Source organism: Lactuca serriola, chromosome 9 (assembly GCF_051521515.1).
Source record: "Lactuca serriola cultivar US96UC23 chromosome 9, Lser_US96UC23_V15, whole genome shotgun sequence".
Lineage (NCBI taxonomy): Eukaryota > Viridiplantae > Streptophyta > Magnoliopsida > Asterales > Asteraceae > Lactuca > Lactuca serriola.
Genome location: NC_136416.1, coordinates 22,695,434 through 22,701,351, shown reverse-complemented (window position 1 = coordinate 22,701,351; position 5,918 = coordinate 22,695,434).

The following is a 5,918-nucleotide window of genomic DNA, read 5'->3' as shown; positions in this document are numbered from 1 at the left end:
TTTGGGTTTGATGATGGGGAGGTGTTTTGGTTTTGCTCCATTTTTTTAGAAAAGAAATAAGAATATAGAAAGATTTGAAATGAAATGAGTGTATATATATATATATAGATGTAAAAAAGTTTTTTTTTTATTAATGTATTTGACCGTTTTCAAACGGTAATATTTTTCAAACGGTTAATTTTTTGCCCGTTTCTACTCGTCTCCGTGCCAACGAGATTCAAATAACGAGAAGCAACGAGATAGGGGGGGCGGTGTTCCCCCCGTTACGACGCCGTCATCATGCGCCACGTCACCCGCGTTATAATTCGTTGGTACCCATACCGTTCAGTCTAAGAGGTTGAAACATCATAGTAAACAATAAAATCCAACCTTGGTTGGTTAAACAGTTATATGTTTGGTGTGGATGCAAGTATGTCAAGTAGACTAGTACATCACGGGCGAGTTCGTAAAATTGTATCACAATATAAAATAAAAAGTATAATTTATAATTTTAAAAGTCGAAATATCAAAATAATTTAATTTTTTGATCGTCAAACCTCACCTTCAAAAAAATTATAGAACTGTTTTGAAATTTAAACATAAAAATTATGATCTACAAGTCTCACATTGAATCCCTTTAAACCAAACCACTGGTTGTAAAACGACGTTTATTTTAGTCAATAATTTCGAAATCTTTATAATAAAAAAATGACATAATTTGAATTCTTTTGAAACCATAGTTGAAGGGACATGGTCCGGCTTACATCAGCTTTTGAAAAATCATCTAAAATGTCAAATACACAGTGCTAGAAAGGTAGTCGCGGTTGCGCCATATATGGATCATATCGACCAACTTTCTTGATTTTGTATTAACTTTTAAGAAAAAATTGTTACAATGACGAACTAAATATTTCATTAGTTTTTAGTTTCAAAATTTATTTATTTAATTAATTTTAAGTAGTGAACATTCCAAAATTATTCCTTTTTTGCTCTTTTTAACTGAGTATCACAACCATGACCGACTAAACTTTAGGAAAAATGTTATAAGTGACCGAAGGATTATTCAGTTTGTCCATTTGTAGTACCTCAAATCTTTATTGAAATTAATTAAGAAGTCATGACTGTTATAAAGTTGACTTGACATTTTATTCAATTACAAGAACATGTCTAATCGGCCTTGTAGAGGAATCGAATTGGATATGAAAGTCTTCACCTTCAAGAAACATGTATTTTTAACATTTAATTAAGTTTCCATACAAATCACTAAGAAAAAGACACAATTTCAAGATTGGTCTCTATGATTTTTTTTTTTAAATGGCACATTGAGGATAACGTGTTGAAAACGTTATATGGGTGGTTTTTATGATTTCAAAATCAAATCAAGTACAGTTAGTCCTTTTGATCAACTCCATTAAAATAAAATAGAAGTTAAATATTTATGAAATTACCTATTTACCCTTTTTTATTTCTTTTGTCTTCCCCCCTCCTCTTTCTCTCTCTCTCTCTCTCACACACACAGACACAGACACAATCCGAGAACACTTTCATAATCGGTAACTTTCCATAAATTTATAGCCAACACATGTGTTCCTCGTTGGAAAATCCTACCACCACAACACATGTTTCAGGGTTCACCCCCCACCTCTATCCTAATCTTTGGTTCCCATTCTCCTTTTTGTCTAATCCACCTCTTTCTCTTTAAATTGGAGAACATAACCACAGACTCCTTCTCTTTGGTTCCAAACCAAACCCTACAATTTATCTCTTCTCCAATCTCCATGTGATTGTCCCCTCCTACATCACTAACCCTTTCTGGTGACTCAACCCATCGGAGATTCTAAGACCGAGCCTTAACCAAAGCTTGTCTTGAATTTAATTTTTTTGTTCGTTCTGCAAATCTTTTGATTGAATATGAGGCAAACCTAAAGTGACGATAGACATAAAGGTTTGAAGCAACAAAGTTATAACGTCCTGATTTTCATAACAAAATTTTCATTTTTTTTATTTAATTAAATCAGAGTATACTTAAATTATCCGGAAAACATGACATTAATGCGCGTGTGTATAGTCAAGTTTTGCCCTTCTCATGATTCAAAGAAATACATGAAATCATTTGTAAACAATTGAGTAAACACGAAGCTTAGTGAGTTCCCAAAATACCATATACATGCATACAAACAATAGTTCACGACCTCTCGCCGATCCACCGATAATATACAAACAACGACTCATGACCTTTCGCCAATCCACCAATAATATGTGTATTTTGACTTACGGCATGCTTGTCATTTCGTCGTTAACACACAAGTCTATAGGCTCCCGACCTATCATCGTTTCGTGGATAGAGGCTATACTTTTGGATCTACTATTAGAATAATTTAAGTACGATAACACTTAAGCAGATAGAGGCTATACTTTTGGATCTACTATTAGAGACACATAGGGACTATACTTTATACCCTACTAGCTTCAAGTACACTAACATTAAGCACCTAGAGACTATACTACTATCTCTTATATCCTAACATACATGGATATATGTATATTGTAATACATAGTATAGTGAGGTAACTCACCTGATTGAGGTGGAAGATCCTCGGGAAGCTAGCTCCTAGGCTAATTCTTCAGCTTATCCCTTTTAAACAACCTAAGTACGAATATTATTGTACCTCAGTATTTGTTTGTATTTATATTATTTCCTGGATTCCTCAACAATCCCAATGAATACATCGAGATCTATCATATCAGAGGTTGGGTCCATTTGGTATATGAAGTATACTATTTTGAAATCTCACTTTAAACATATCACTGTTTTAAAATCTCACTCTAAACACCTGATTAAATCTAGCATAGCCACCATTCCTGTAAGTAGATCAATCAATATTATGATTGAATCACTGATAAATCTTATTTAAACACTCATAATAACGACTATGAATATAAATATAAGTTACACTTAAAGTGTGGTAAATGCAGCTTAAATTACAGAATTTTTTGGCGAAAAGCCAAAAAGTCGGGGGCAAAACTCTAATATGAAAGCTTCTATTTGTTTGACTCCTCGATGACTTAGAGTCTAGCTAAAATGCTCACAAAACTCATAAATTATTGGACACGATGCTAAAGAAGGAATTCCAGAGGATTTGGGAATGAAATGGGTGGTGAAATGAGCTAAAAATCAATCCTATATGTAGCAGAGTAGGAGGCGCGTCGCACCATAAGCCAAGGGCGCACTGAAACGACCCAAAAATTTCGTTTTTCAACATAACCAAAAACCATAATCTGAGTGTCATATCATAAACCATACATGATGTATCTCAAACTCATAATAAAAACACTATGCGGAAAACTGTATCATATCCATGTTATATAAAAATCAAGAACCAATCAACTCCCAGGATAAAAGCTGAAGCTGTGGTGTGTGCGATGCCATCATCCCGAGCTCCTCTCTCTACAAGCGGAAGTACCTGAAACAAAACTGAAACTGTAAGCACGAAGCTTAGTGAGCTCCCCCAAACTACCACATACCATACAATACATATAAATCACATACTAGGCCTTGCCCACTGCATCAGACCGAGGTCTGGAACTAGCTGCATCGGACCGAAGTCCGGAACTGACCGGGACCTTGTCCCCTGCATCGGACCAAAGTTCGGAACTGACTGCATCGGACCGGAGTCCGGAACTGACTGCATCGGACCGAAGTCCGGAACTAACTGCATCGGACCGAAGTCCGGAACTGACTGCATCGGACCGAAGTCCGGAACTGACTGCATCGGACCGAAGTCCGGAACTAACTGCATCGGACCGAAGTCCGGAACACATAACACAAATATGCTTGAATCACAAAGACGTCAAGCCAGCTAGCTACTACATCAAACTAAAGACCGGACTACTGATAATTACACGGGCCGGCATTGTGGCCGTAGACCTGATCCTACTGAAGGGAGACTCACCTCGTGAACTGGCTGCTGAGTGAATAGCTCTGAGGGCTAACTGCTGCTGCTCCGGTATCTCCCCGGCTACAAGACCATAAACATACTCAATCAAATACTAAACACTGCACTGGGTAAAATGACTCTTTTACCCCAGGTCAAAGTCAACTCTCAGACAAAGTCAACTCTCGGTCAAAGTCAACCCATAGTTGACCTGACTCGCCGAGTTGGGCCGCCAACTCGCCGAGTCCCTATTCTCACTCCTCGACTTAACTCGCTGCTACTCGTCGAGTATGGCATCGACTCGACGAGTACTCTCCCGATCCAAGAACTCAGACAATCTTCATCCGACTCGCCGAGTCCTATGAACAACTCGACGAGTTGTTCTTGAGCTTAAGAAGATTGCCTTGGACTCGCCGAGTTGTATGAACAACTCGCCGAGTCCCTCCATCACTGAGTCTACTCTCAACTCGCTGAGTCCACTCTCTAACTCACTGGATCCACTCGACACTGATAAAATGAAGGAATTGGGGACTCGCGACCCAACTCGCCGAGTCGTTCTTCCCGACTCGCCGAGTTGCCGCCATGCAACTGATTTTTACTCGATTTTGTTTGAATCCAACACATACAATTGATAGATCTGAGTCCAATAAGCTGATTTACCACGTAAAGTTTCCAACTTTACGTGTACAACCTCATGAATAAGGGAAATAAGGCTAAAAGATGCACAAAATGGGTAGATCTATGGTTAATATGCAAAGTAACTCCAAAAAGGCAGAAGATCTGGGCTCTACAACACCCAATCATTCAGATCTATAGATATCTCGACTTATTAAAGCATCCATGCAAACATAAGGCTTGGAACAAGCATCAACTAGATCCTAGGAGGGCTCTAATGGAGGTTCAAAGCATATAACAAGAGGGAAAATCCGAAAATACCTCAAATAACTCAGATTTGCCCTTGGATCTTTGCACTACACCTCTTCTCCTTGCTCCTTGCTTCTTCTCCTTCTTCAAACCTTCACAAAATGGCACAAAACACTTAGCTCACACAATGGAGGATTAGGGTTCTTTCTCACAGTGTTCTCAGGGTGAGGGAGGCGAGAATGGGGCTATAATGTGACTTAAATAGTGGGCAACCCGGGGATTTAGGGTTTCACCCAGACGGATGGACTCGCCGAGTCAGGGATATGGACTCGCCGAGTCCCCGGCTCACACGTGCTCGAGATCGCGACCCTACTCGGCGAGTCAGGCTATGAACTCGCCGAGTCCCTCTTGCAAAACTACAAAATAAATACCAAGGAATTACCATACCGGACACGGGTCGTTACAATTCTCCCCCACTTATCTCAGACTTCGTCCTCGAAGTCTGATACGGCTGAATCTGCAAATAACTCTGGGTAGTGCTCCCTCATCTCCTCCTCAGTCTCCCACGTCCACTCAGACCCCTTCCGGTGCTGCCACTGCACCTTTACTAACTGAATTTCCTTGTTCCTCAAGGTCTTGGTCTTCCGGTCCAGAATTGCGACCGGTCTCTCAATATAATTCAGGCTGCTATCAACCTGAATATCCTCTTGGGGAACGACTGCTGACTCATCCACCAGACACTTTCTCAACTGAGACACATGGAAACTGTTGTGGATCTGACTAAGCTCCTCAGGAAGATCTAACCGATAAGCAACCCGACCCACCCGGGCCAAAACCATGAAAGGACCAATAAATCTGGGGCCCAACTTGCCCCTCTTCCGGAACCTGATGACACCCTTCCAAGGTGAGACTTTCAGAAGGACCATATCCCCCACCTGGAACTCCAAGTCCGAACGCCTCCTATCGGCGTAGCTCTTCTGCCGACTCTGAGCAGTCTGCAGTCTACTACGGACCTGCTGGATCAACTCGGTCGTATTGAGCACCACCTCGGTGCTCCCAATGACTCGCTGACCGACCTCGCCCCAACAAATCGGGGTCCTACACTTCCTCCCATACAGCATCTCAAAGGGAGGTCGATCA